Raw genomic sequence first — 14,456 nt, 5'->3', positions numbered from 1 at the left:
ACAACTCTGGTTGGATGCATTTTTGGAGGTTTCTGGCATGACCAAACAGTCCGCCCCAAAGCACTCCCATCAGTGGGCATCAGAGACACCTGTCTTTGTGAAATCCAACCTTCCCACAGCTAACTGGTAAACGTACTTACTATCTGACTGGATGATTATTGACTCGGTCAAAGAGCTTCCTTCTCCACCTGCACTCCTTTACCCTATCGCCAACCAATAAACAAAAGCATTTTGAGAAAATTGGGGGGGGAAAAAAATTCTATAAAGTGATTTTTCTTCGTGGTTTGCTTGCAGCAGTGTCCTGCGGACAAATTCCTGGAAACTCCAGGGCAATCCTGAAGGATGGGCAGCTCCAGACTCAGCACCCAACATGTTTGTGATCAACAAATTAGTATGGTGTTTTTCTCAGGCCATATTTGCATCAGCTTAGGAAGCTACCACTTGTGGAATTTTCAGACTCCTGCCCCAGGTCCAACTGGAATATGCAGTGGCACCCAAAACAAGTTTCTATTAGGGGTAATAAAACTTGGTCCCATAACATTCCTGTCATCAAATGTTAAGTAATTTCTTGGAACAAATCAGATACAAAATTTAGCTCGCAATTTTCCTCGCCCGCTGCACTCCTTGAGCAGCGCAACGGGCTGGGAAATGTCAGCGGAATGGAAAACCGATCTTCCCGGTCCATTTTTTTGGGTGTACTCACCCTCACACCGGGAAACAGCATGAGGTTGATTACAATATGCTAATACAGATTAGCATTTTTTTAACCTGGGACTGAATCGATTTTTGACTCCGCTGGTGGAGGTCCACGCCAGCGGGGATCACGTATGGTCCCTAGCAATGGGGATCAGGTATGATGGAGTTGCTGATGGGACCAGAGGCTATTGAGGCCCCCCCAGGAGATCAGGTCAAGGGATTGCCCAGTGGGCAATGCCAAGTGCCAGGCTAGCAGTGCCAGGCTGGCAATGCCCGAGGGGCTCCCCTGGCACACTGGCAGTGCCAAGAGGAGGTGTCAAGGCTGGTATTTGGGAGGCTGGTGATGTCAGGTGGTGTGCTGATCTCTTGGGCGGGATTAGGCCCTAGCACTCTGCCTCCCCAAACCACCTCCCCTGCCTCCAACCAGTGTAAATCCCCTGACATCCTCTGAACTGTACGGAGTGCCGGAAATTCGTTCAACTGAGCTCGCCCAAAAAACGGGTGGCAATAACTCCCGTAATCCTGCCCGTTGAGCAGTTAGTTTTATTGGGGGGGAAATTGCACCCTTAATCTTGAGGATGCAACTTTTAAAATAATGAGAGTTAACTAATTGTGCAAATTAAAATAACATATAAGGAATTTATGCTGATTGCTGCCTTTTCTTTGAAAATGACAAATAAACTAGCACTAACTGCCAATTAAAGACAGTGCCCTGCGAAAATGTTATTTTAACTGAATAATTGTGGGTGTATCAGTGTTGAATTGGTGATTCTATTCAAATTCCTCCTGACATTACAATGATCTGAAATGCCGGTGTCCAGCCAATTTGATTTACTTTATGTGACATTAAAAAGCAGCTGAGTATATGTGAAAGAGCAGAGGTCATGAACCCATCAGAATGACCCACTGTATAGCTAAGCTTTTTTTCAGGGCAGCTAATGCACAGATATCTATCTACTTGCCTACATACACTTTGCTCAGATTGGTCATGTCCATAGAAAACAGGGTAAATCTGACCCAGCCAGTTACCTTTCAACCTTTCAGTTTCCTCTCAATCAGCAGTAAAGTGATGGAAAGAGTTATTGCCATCAAGTGTAACATACTTTTACTAGTTAAAGTTTGCTCTCATTGTTCAGATAGTTTGTTCTATTTTTATTTTTTGAAACAAATTAAATTTTATGAATGTTGATTATCATTACAATCCTGTTGCCTTTTTAGCATTGCTGGCTCATGTTAGCTGATTGCAGCTTATTATCAATCTGATTTGTGTATTTTACCCAATCATCATGCATCGACAATTTTTTATTCTGGTTCAAGCCACTTAATGACACAATTGTACCAGTTGACATTTTGACATCAACGGCGTATGCAATTTGTCCTTTGATAATGAGACCTTCCGTCCAGTTGCGAAATGGACAGCGAATGTGCGACATGGCTTCTGCTCATCCCATGCCTGTGTCCTTGGTCCCATCTGACCTCTTGGTATCATTAAAATATTGTGTTTGGCTTCCATGAAATTCCTGGCATGGAATTCCTGCCTGTACAATGTAACTTGTTTTGGGGAAGAAGGAAAATTACTTGGGTAAGCATTGAGAGATGCTATTTTAATTAAAAAGTTTAGAATTCACAGAACTGGAAAATCAAATTAATTGTGACTGTTCCAACTTCCTTTTGGGCATTTAAAATTTAAACCCTGAAATCTACATGCTGGAACCATATTGCGTCCCAGGAATAGACTATAATTATATAATTCTGGGTTTTTTTCACCTCAATATAACACTCTCCCACATATTTGAACAATCATAAGAAAGTCCCGCTGGGAGCCACTGGAATGACTCCACACCCAATCTGCCAATTCACCTGCTGGAGAAATATAGGGACAATTCTGCCCCACTGTATTTTCTTCGAGTGAACAAGAAATTCTAGAACTAAAAACAGAAATGAAATATTCAGCAGGTCAGTCAGCATCAGTAGAGAGAGAAACAGAGTTAGCATTTCAGGTCAATAATCTTTCATCAGAACAGGAAAAGGTTGGAGAGTTAACAGTTTATAAACAAGTACGTGATGAAGGTGGATGGTTGGAAAGGACAGAAGGGAAGATCTGTGATAGGGTGGAGAAGAGTGATTAAATGACAAAGTAGGTTCAAACATTGATCCAAATCCAATTGCAGTTTTACAACTACTGACAGCCAATGTTACAAACATCGCCAGCTGTCACATTTGTTTACCAGGTTCTCTCCAAACCCACCTGGACAAAATGCAAAAACTTTTCACCATCCAAAATCAAAAAAGAGGATGAAAAAGCAGGAGCAATTCACTCCTTTGAGTGTCAAGTAGGCTTGCCAACTATAATTAAATGTGTTTTTGAAGGTTTCATCATAAGACTTGCTCCCATATTCTAGCCAACACAGCCATCCTTATGATGCACTGGCTTCCTATGCCAATTGAAAAGCAAAAAGACTCATTACCCAATTGGATGATGCTTAACTGTCAGCCAAACTTCCTTTCTTCCCTCCATTTTCAATATCTCCAGAGCTGGTAAAGATAAATGTTCAAACAAAATGTAAAAAAAACATATTTTTTATATCCTGATGATTTTTCTCCAGGGTTGAGCACAGTGGTGTCAGAAGAACATAAGAACTAGGAGCAAGAGTAGGCAATTCAGCCTCTCGAGCCTGATCTGCCACCATTCTGTACGATGATAGCTGATCCTATCTCAACCTCAACTCCACTTTCCTGCCCATTCTTCATAACCCATCAACCCATTACTAATTAAAAACTTGTCTATCTCCTCAAATTTAGTCAATGTCCCGGCATGCTCCGCACTCTGGGGTAGTAGATTCTACAGATTTACCACCCTTTCTCCTCATATGTTTTAAATCTCCTACCCCTTATTCTGAAACTATGACCTCTTGTTCTAGATTGCCCCATGAGATGAAGCATTCATTCTAGGCTACTTTGTCAATACCTTTTATCACCCTATATATCCTCAATTAAATCTCCTCTCATACTTCTAAACTCTAGGGAGTATAGGCTTAAACTGCTCAATCTCTCTCCTTCAGACAAATCCCTCATCTCAGGAATCAATCTAGTGAACCTCCCCTGAACTGCCTCTATTGCGACTATATCTTTCTTCAAATAAAAAAGTTTATTTATTAGTCACAAGTAAGGCTTACATTAACCGCAATGAAGCTACTGTGAAATTCCCCTAATCGCCACAGTCCAGCGCCTGTTCTGGTCAATGCACCTAACCAACATATCTTTCACAATGTGGGAGGAAACCGGAGCACCCAGAGGAAACCCACGCAGACACAGGGAGAACGTGCAAACTCCACATAGACAGTGACCCAAGCCGGGAATCGAACCCGGGTCCCTGGTGCAGTGAGGCTGTAGTGCTTACCACTGTGCTACCAAACGGGACCAAAACTTTACACAGTACTCCAGGTGCAGTCTCCCAATGCCTTATACAGTTGCAACAATGCTTCCTTACCTTTATACTTTATTCCTTTAGCAATAAGTGCCAAAATTCAATTTGCTTTCTTTATTACCTGCTGGGTTTGAATACCAGTTTTATGAGACTCATGTACGAGAACACCCAGAATCCTCTGCATCAAAGCACTCTAGTTTACCTTCATATAGATAAAAAGTTGCCTTTCCATTTGTCCAACCAAATGGGATAAACTTATCCACATTTAACTCCATTGGCCTCATTTTTACAAATCTTTATCCATTTGTAAATTTCTTATTTCCTCATTTCAGCTTACTATCCCACCTATTTTAACGTCATGTGCAAATTTGGTTATAGTACCTTCTATCCCTGTATCCAAGTCATCAATACACATTGTAAATAGTTGGGGCTCCAAAGACTGAGTCCTGTGGCACCCCATTAGTTACATCTTACTAACCACAAAAAGACCCACTTATCCCGACTCTCTGCCTTTTGTCAGTTAGCCAGTCTGCTATCCAAGCTAATAAATTACCCCTAACCCCATGTGATCTTACCTTATGTATTAACCTTCTGTGTGGCAGCTTATCAAACGCCTTCCTGAAGTCCAGATATACTATACCTTCAGGATCCCCATTATCCTCTTGGCTTGTTACATCTTCGAAGATCGTTAGCAAATTAGTCAAGCACAATTTACCCTTCATAAAATCATGCTGACTCTGATGGATTGACTTTCCAAGTGTCCTGTTATTACTTCCTTGATAATGGATTCTAACAATTTCCCAACATCAGATGTTAAACTAACTGGTCTATAGTTTCCTATTTCTGGCTCCCTCCCTTTTGGAATATGGGTGTTACATTGGTATTTTTCCAATCCACTGGAACCTTTCCTGCATCCAGGAAATTTTGGAATGTTATAACCAATGGATCCACTAACTCCACTGTTACTTCCTTTAATACCCTTGGATATAGGTCATCACGCCCTGGGGACTTTTTTGCCTTCAACCCCAATAGTTTGTTGAGTACTATTTTTCTATTGGTAATGATTGTTCTATGCTCCCCTCTTCCTATTTCCTCTGCATTGCCAGTTGTTACTGGAATGGTACAAGTGTCCTCCACCGTGAAAGCTGAGGCAAAATATTGATTCAGCATCTCCGCCAATTTTGTGTTCCCCACCATTAACACCCCAGTTTCATCCTGTTTCAGCCCTCCATGGTCTGACTCATCTATCTGTGTAACCAGTGTCATAGAAGCAGGCTTTTCTCTACTAAATTCTGTCCTAATTGGTTCTGATCTCTCTCTAAATGACTGTTTAAGCATCTATAACAAATTCCAATTATGAGGGATGTTAAGGCATGAGGGGACTGATTTTCATCCCACGCTCACCTTTAAAGGTGGCACCCTGGTCCCTGTGTAGCCGGTAGTGCAGGCTCTCTCTGACCCCACCCCACCAGGGTGATGGCATAAACCTTGTCCACTTATTTTCTTTCAGAGAGGCTCAAGATCTGAAGTAAAAACTCAGCTTTGCTGCTGGAGGGCTACATGCTGGTTTTCAGTCAAAGATTGACACGTTGAAAAAATATGGGAAAATCACGCCAATAATATGTGTTCCCTCTCACAGGTTGTTCTTTTCCCACTAGCACAGATACAATCACGGAGAAAAATTCATGAGTAGATTCCCATCCTCTTTAGCTGCCAATATTTTTTTTAACATAAATTTCCATAGATGAGAAAATAGCCCCAGGTGAGGAAAGGATTGGATTCAACTCTGATGTGCCTCCTTCTCTGCCTGTGATTGAATCTTTTAATTCTGTAATGAGTTTTTAAAAAATGTTTTAATAATAATTACACCTCATCATAACTCCCAAAACCTGAAATGCAATTAAAGTATGTTCATGACACACAATTTTCCACTTGCCTAACATCATTCGGAACTAAGAATATTCAAAACTTCCCAAATTAATCGCTATTACTACTCATTTGCAGCTATATGATTGTCGTAAGTAAAATCTAATCCTTTCACTCAGAGATTGGCGCCATGTATACAACTGTAAAGATTGTAAGTACAGAATCTTACAAATGCAGCAGAAAATTCTACAGTATGGAGATATTTTCAAAACTTATAAACTTGTTTGATGTGTTTCTACTGCAGAACGATGGAGAGGCATAATTCTTAAAGAGAAAACCGTGTAATATATAATTAAGTAAATTTCACAAAATGAATTGTATCCTGCTGTTTCCCATTCTAGTGTATAACTATTTTTAGCTTCAATGAGGTTTCAATACTGATGGATATTGAAGACAAGTGATGTTCTATCTTCCGATTAGGCACTTTACAGCCTTCTGGACTTGACATTGAGTTCAACAACTTCAGAGCATGAACTCCATCTGTCCTGAAAATGGGTAGTTATTGGATGCTGCTGGGACTGCATTGAAGAAGATAAAGGGCAGAATTCCCCCATCTGGGACTGAGAATGGGGAGTGTCTTTCGCTGCAAAGGCTGGAGGACATATCTTCCAGTTCCTACCTCATTAATTATGCATCCGAGGATTTAACGCTATATTTTGTGGTGGGGTGAGCATGACATGCACCTTGCTAACATTCTGGCTGCCATATTTAAAAAGCGCCCAACATCACTGATTTACCATTGGAGAAAGAAGATGGACTTCCTGAAAAATTAGTTGGATCTCCAGGAACAATCTGAGGCTGGCAGATGTACCGGCTTGATGACACTGAATCGGGAAGATCCACATGTGGATGTTCCATCCATCCACTGCTTTGGTATTCCAGGGTTCAAAGTTGCTGGCAGCCTCCATCCCAAACTTCGGAGGCAGCACCAGGCAGTGTTCAGGGGACTCCCAACTTCTGTACACCATGGTGTTCCAGATGTGTTCTGGACTGGTATGTACTCATGCTGGGGTGGTGGAAAATTGGGTATGGGTGGAAGATTCCAGTCGGGCACTCATCTGCATTCCATCAACAGGATGCAGATCAGTTGCACATTGGCCTCCAGCAAGCTTGCTGATCCACCATGGCGGGTACCAGCAGAAGACCCCACCAGAAATTCACACTGGCGGAAAATCGATTTTTGGACTTCTGCCAAATCCCCCCCTCCCTCTTGCCCACCATTGAATTTGATGGCTGTGGGATCACAGGAAAATTTTGCCTAAAATGTTCAATTTTCCAGTCCGGCCCCTTGCAGGACTGCAGATTTCTGCCTAAAGTCAACTGATCTTTTGCTGGTCCATCAAATTTTCCATCCACAACAATTCCTAATGGGCAAGACTAGAAAACTGAAGAAGACATATGGATCTCTGGAACCTGTAAGCCCAGGGTCTTGGACAGGGAGGGTTTTGGATGGTCAGGGACTGGGGCAAGGGAGTGGGGAGGTTGTTTAGGCTTGAGGATTTTATGAAAAGAGTTTCTGATCTAAGCAGGGCTCTCCCCAATCTGCAAAGAGCAACCCACAAAGATTGAACCCATGCTTTAATGTAGGTAGGTAAAAAAATTGACTTCCCACTTCTGCCACGCCAAACATTTTATTATCAGGATCAATAAGCTTGATAAAATTCCCAACTGACCTTTGATTACCAATCTAAATATGGCAGCAGACTGCCAATTTTGGAGCCAGCACCCCACCCAATTGTGGGGGTGAGCACAGGGGTGGGATGGCACCCACCCTACTTTATGAGCCCCCCCAAAAAAATACACCCATCAGAGGCATGTAAAATGCAACCAATGATGTTGCTTCATCAGCTTGAGTAATATTAATTTGTTAATTACAATTAAAATAATTGTAGCGTTTAATTCACAATTAAAATAATGTTGGATTCACTAATTCTATTAGAAAATCCATAATTCAATGCCAGTTGAAACTTGATACTTTTTCTTTTAATTTCCAATTAATGTCAGTGCCTTGTGTGTAGATTTAACCTTTAAAGTAAAAAAAGGTTGGCATTTTCACCAATTTTGGCAAAGTCTGATGTCAGGTGGGAAAAGTGGTGTTGAACCTGCCAATGATAATCGTGACTTTTTAACATCATAGAGTGCGGGAGTGGAGTGTGGCGTCATCTGAAACGAATGCCGATTATGGGGTCAGGCCCCGCCCCTCTAGGCCCTGCTTTCTGGCAGTGCCAAGTTAACTTGCACTCCTAGGGTGTCAGGGCACAGTCCCCAACCGCCTGGGACAACACTGGTCTCCCTTTTTGGAGATCAGTAGTGATTCCCACCGGCATTACGTCACACTGGCTGGTGGAAATATATGACGTCCTCGGAAGTTATGGCATTAAGGTGGTTTTGAATATTTAAGTACACTTAAATGAATAGTAATCAGGTTCAGTAGTAGTCAGCACGGTTCAGGTTCAGTAGTAGTCAGCACGGATTCGTGAAGGGCAAGTCGTGCCTCACAAATTTGATTGAATTTTTTGAGGAGGTAACTAAGTGTATTGATGAAGGTAGGGCAGTTGATGTCATATACATGGATTTTAGTAAGGCGTTTGATAAGGTCCCCCATGGTCGGCTTATGATGAAAGTAAGGAGGTGTGGGATAGAGGGAAAGTTGGCCGATTGGATAGGTAACTGGCTATCTGGTCGAAATAATGTGGAGATGCTGGCGTTGGACTGGGGTAAGCACAGTAAGAAGTCTCACAACACCAGGTTAAAGTCCAACAGGTTTATTTGGTAGCAAATACCATAAGCTTTCGGAGCACAGCTCCTTCGTCAGATGGAGTGGATATCTGTTCTCCTTTATCCACTCCATCTGGTTGCTAGCGGAGTGCCACAGGGATCAGTGCTTGGTCCTCTGCTCTTTCTGATTTTTATTAATGACTTAGAGGAGGGGGCTGAAGGGTGGATCAGTAAATTTGCTGATGACACCAAGATTAGTGGAGTAGTGGATGAGGTGGAGGGCTGTAGGCTGCAAAGAGACATAAATAGGATGCAAAGCTGGGCTGAAAAATGGCAAATGGAGTTTAACCCTGATAAATGCGAGGTGATTCATTTTGGTAGGACTAATTTAAATGTGGATTACAGGGTCAAAGGTAGGGTTCTGAAGACTGTGGAGGAACAGAGAGATCTTGGGGTTCATATCCACAGATCTCTAAAGGTTGCCACTCAAGTGGATAGAGCTGTGAAGAAGGCCTATAGTGTGTTAGCTTTTATTAACAGGGGGTTGGAGTTTAAGAGCCGTGGGGTTATGCTGCAACTGTACAGGACCTTGGTGAGACCACATTTGGAATATTGTGTGCAGTTCTGGTCACCTCACTATAAGAAGGATGTGGAAGCGCTGGAAAGAGTGCAGAGGAGATTTACCAGGATGCTGCCTGGTTTGGAGGGTAGGTCTTATGAGGAAAGGTTGAGGGAGTTAGGGCTGTTCTCTCTGGAGCGGAGGGGGCTGAGGGGAGACTTAATAGAGGTTTATAAAATGATGAAGGGGATAGATAGAGTGAACGTTCAAAGACTATTTCCTCGGGTGGATGGAGCTATTACAAGGGGGCATAACTATAGGGTTCATGGTGGGAGATATAGGAAGGATATCAGAGGTAGGTTCTTTACGCAGAGAGTGGTTGGGGTGTGGAATGGACTGCCTGCAGTGATAGTGGAGTCAGACACTTTAGGAACATTTAAGCGGTTGTTGGATAGGCACATGGAGCACACCAGGATGATAGGGAGTGGGATAGCTTGATCTTGGTTTCAGATAAAGCTCGGCACAACATCGTGGGCCGAAGGGCCTGTTCTGTGCTGTACTGTTCTATGTTCTATGTTCATGCCCTCGCTGGGTCTGAATCTGATGATATTGCTGGCAGGGTTGGGGAAGATCTCATTCTGAGATTTCCCAAGGCACAAATCCCGTTGTGACTCTCCTGTGAGAATTTCTGGCCATAATGGAATTTGCATCTGCGACCGGAAAATCCCCCCTCTTAATTCAATGGCCAATGGCCGGAACTTTCTGGCTGTTCAAGCCGGCGTGATCTTCTGGTCCTGCCGACAGCACACCCCCGCCACGGGCTTCCTGGTGGTGTGGGGTGGAGTCAATGGGAAATCCCACTGGCACCCCATCCCACCGTGAGAAAGATTCCACAGGGAGGACAGAGAATCCTACCCATTGAGTTTCATGGAACGATTGCTACATATCTAAAATCATGGTAAAATAAAAGTAGTCTTTTTCTCACTATATGGACTAATCTTCAACATAGAATAAAAGTTAAAAGAGTTGGTTATTTGGAGTAGGAGGTAAGAACTCTTGGGTATTAATTCTACTTTTGTATTCAGTAATGACCATCGATTAAAACACACTGGGGGCAATTAGTGGAATTTTTCAGCGTGATTTTCAAAATGAATCTCCCACACCCTGTGCACTGCAGAGTGCACTAGCGTGGTTCACGTGAAAAATCTGGGGGCAGAGCATATTCCTGCCCAGGAAGCTGGCAGCATAGCGCTGAGTGGACCACTGTGCATGCACTGATCTGTCAGTGCTGAGTAGCCCCACATTGCCAGCCTCCCATCGCTGGCTAGTCCTGCAACCCCGCATTGCTGGACTTCCGATCCCCCCCACAGCTTGATTGCTGACCCCCCCAGACATGTCTGGCCCCTGCCCCTGGCCTGCCTCGATCTCCCCCCAGCAGTCCTGACCATCCCCCCCCATCCCCCGGAGCCCTGATTTGCCAGGCAGGCCGACCCCCCACCCCACCTCGATATCCAGCCCCGATCGCTGGCCTCCCTCCATCTGTCACCAAGCCCGGGTGCAGAGTGGCAGCAGGACTCCCCCACCCCCACCGATCGGCCACCTATAGGCCCCGCCCCCAATAGTCCCCACCCCCTTGGCACAGCCTAATGCCCAGTGGGCAGTTCCACTTAGCCCAAGGGACTAGCCTGGCACTGCCAAGCTAGCAATGCCCATAGGGCATCCCACATTACCCCCAACCTCCTGGGGGCCTCGATGGCTCCCCTTCACTCCAGCAGGATTGGGCCGCCAGCTCCCTACTAGTGGGGAGCTGTTGTAAACCTGCTGGAGTGGAATTCTCCTGGCGGGGGGCAATTAGAGGCCCAGAGATTTCAGTCCTGGGCCTGCTAATGAGATTTAAATTGTATTAAAATGCGCATTTAAATACATTATACAGCTCCACGTTGATTTCTGGTGTGGAGCTGAGGGGCGCCGAATATCCGGCGCCCGGAGACTCGCAGAGACCATGGCACCCAGTGGAAGTCTGCTAAACAGCCACCACTTGAGTCTCCCAGCACTGGGAGAATCGCCCCCATTCTTCTTATGCTGATTGAGTAATACTCATTTGCCATCATAGTAATATCGCTTGAAATAATCAAAGTCTATATTTTAGCCATGGAACATTCTTGAAAAGTTAAGTGTATTACAAACATGCTTCAAAGCAACTTCAAAACAATGGGTCTAAAAGATTGAAATAAAGGTGTTATAAAGGTATCCAAAAGATGTGCTGGTTAGGTGCATAGGCCATGCTAAATTCTCCCTCAGTGAACCCGAACAGGTGCTGGAATGTGGCGACGAGAGGATTTTCACAGTAACTTCATTGCAGTGTGAATGTAAGCCTACTTGTAGCTAATAAATAAACTTTAACTTTATAATATTATAATAAGAACAAAGAAGAACTAAGAAAGGTACAGCACAGGAACAGGCCCTTTGGGCCTCCAAGCCCGTGCCAATCCAGATGCCCTAACTTCATCGAATCCCTACAGTGCAGAAGGAGGCCATTCGGCCCATCGAGTCTGCACCGACCACAATCCCACCCAGGCCTTACTCCCATAACCCCACATATCTACCCTGCTAATCCCCCTGACACGAGAGTCAATTTAGCATGGCCAATCAACCTAACCCACACATCTTTGGACCAAAAAACAAAACCTTCTGCTCTTACTTGGACCAAATCCCTCTATTCCCTCCTTATTCATGCACCCATCCAGATGCCTTTTAAGTATTATAATATTACCACTGCTGAATATAATTGGACTGATGCTCTTTCTCTGACGTGGGTCCCAAAATGCAGGCCTATTGTTTCTCTATTCTTATACCCACATAGTTATTATTAAAGACTCTTCTCCCTGTCTCAGTGTTCTTCTGCAACCCCAGCTGCAGATCAGAACTAAACCACAAAGATGAAGGAAAAACATTTATAAATAACTTGATATATTTGATAAGCGCAGCTTGTCCAGAATTATAAAATGTTTCATAAGTAATCAAGCGTGCCACAACACTGCCTGAAATCTTTTGGTGTTAGGCAGTAAAAGTCTTGATTGTTATTCACAGTTAGCATTTGGCACTACCCCAGAGAAACCCCAGAAGGCGTCCTCCGATGGGCAATTACCTTTAGCCTGGAACCATCTGATTCGGATTGTTTCAACTCTCTATAAGCAGAAATGTTACCCAGGAAAAATCAGAAGGATTAAAACTGCTTCTAACTTCTAGTTACCTATGGCATTGACCACAAACTAACCCCCACCTCCCCCCCGCCCCCGCACCAACCTCCCACTGGACCCCACCCCCGCGACTACCTTCCCAACAATGCCCCCAACCAAACCCCTCACCCTCCACCACCCAACATCCCCTCAGCATCACAACAACCCCCCACAACCCCAACTATCTTCCTGACCTTCTGTCTATACAGTAAGAAGTTTAACAACACCAGGTTAAAGTCCAACAGGTTTATTTGGTAGCAAAAGCCACACAAGCTTTCGGAGCTCTAAGCCCCTTCTTCAGGTGAGTGGGAATTCTGTTCACAAACAGAGCTTATAAAGACACAGACTCAATTTACATGAATAATAGTTGGAATGCGAATACTTACAACTAATCAAGTCTTTAAGAAACAAAAGAATGTGAGTGGAGAGAGCATCAAGACGGGCTAAAAAGATGTGTATTGTCTCTAGACAAGACCTATACCCCACCCCCAACTACCCTCCTGACCCCCCAACTAAGCACTCACTCCATTGATTACCCTAAAGTACTCTACCCACTACTACAACTCCCCCACACTCCTGACAATCCTCCTACCTCCTGACCAACTGATCCTTCATGACCTGCCCAACTTGACCCCCCTCAACCTTCCACCACTCGACTCCCTTTCTGTCCTGCCGGATACCCTCCCAACTGCACAATTACACCCCCTGAGCAGCAAACCCACCCCCCACCCACTGACCACCTTAACTCCTCATCCACTTACCTTACACTTTTTCCCAACTTCTCAAAGTACCTAGAATTTTTAAACTTACATGGTTTACATAAGAACAAGGAGCAGAAGTAGGCAATTAACCCGTTGAAGCCTGCTCTGCCATTCAATGACTGATCTTGTCTCAGCCTCAATTCCACTTCCCATAACTCTTCAACACATTATTAATTAGAAATCTGTCTCTATCCTCCTTAAATTTACTCAATGTCCACCGGTGTCCACCATACTCTAAGGTAGTGAATTCTACAGATTCACACCCTTTGAGAGAAGTAGTTTCTCCTCATCTCTGTTATAAATCTGCTATCCCTTATCCTAAAACTATGACCTCTCACTCTAGGTTGTCCCACAAGGGGAAGATTCCTCTCTATGTCTACCCTGTCAATTCCCTTTAGCATCTTATATACCTCAATTAGATCTCTCCTCATTCGTCTAAACTCTAGAGCGTATAGGCTTAACTGTTCAAACTTTTTTCATCTCTGGAATCAATCTAGTGAACCTCCTCTGAACTGCCTCCAATGCAACTGCATCCCTCCCCAAGTAAGGGGACCAAAACTGTGCACAATACTCCAGGTGCGGTCTCACTAATGCCTTGTACAGTTGCAGCACCATTTCCCTACTTTTATACTCTATTCCTTCAGCAATGAATTCCAAAATTCCAGTTCCCTTCCTTATTACCTGCTATACTTGTGTAGTAGTTTTCTGCGATTCATGCACAAGAATATCAATAAGCATTGTTTAAGCAGCCCATAGTCTGCTCAATGATGTTTTGTGTGGTAGCATGGCTTTCATTATATTCAGGCTGCCCATGTGTGATTGGGTTGTGCACCATAGTCATGAACCATGTAGTTAGAATAACTGACCTAGTGACTGCGAGTGTCAGGACAGTGTTTCTTCATCATCAGTCTATCTTCTTCCACCAATTCTTTCTCCCTCATCACTGCCTGGCCAGGTTGCAGCACTTGGATATCTGAATGGAGGAAAACACAAGGATATGGTTGGAATCAAGGGGTGCATCCTTAAACCATCTGCAGCTTGTATATCAAAAAAGATTGTAGGATGATGAAAATGAAATGTGAGAAGGCTTAGGTATTACCTCTGGTTAAATACCATCTTGTCCTATAAGA

General features: G+C 43.8%; 1 protein-coding gene across 1 annotated transcript in view; it reads left to right on the top strand.

The window, feature by feature from the left end:
- agbl4 (AGBL carboxypeptidase 4) overlaps positions 1–14,456 on the top strand; it is a 769,208-nt gene that overhangs the window by 413,926 nt on the left and 340,826 nt on the right. The window lies entirely within an intron of this gene.

Source organism: Mustelus asterias, chromosome 8 (genome assembly GCF_964213995.1).
Source record: "Mustelus asterias chromosome 8, sMusAst1.hap1.1, whole genome shotgun sequence".
In the NCBI taxonomy this organism is placed as follows: Eukaryota; Metazoa; Chordata; class Chondrichthyes; order Carcharhiniformes; family Triakidae; genus Mustelus; species Mustelus asterias.
Note: the sequence above shows the minus strand (reverse complement) of the source record. Positions and strands in the feature narration are given on the sequence as shown.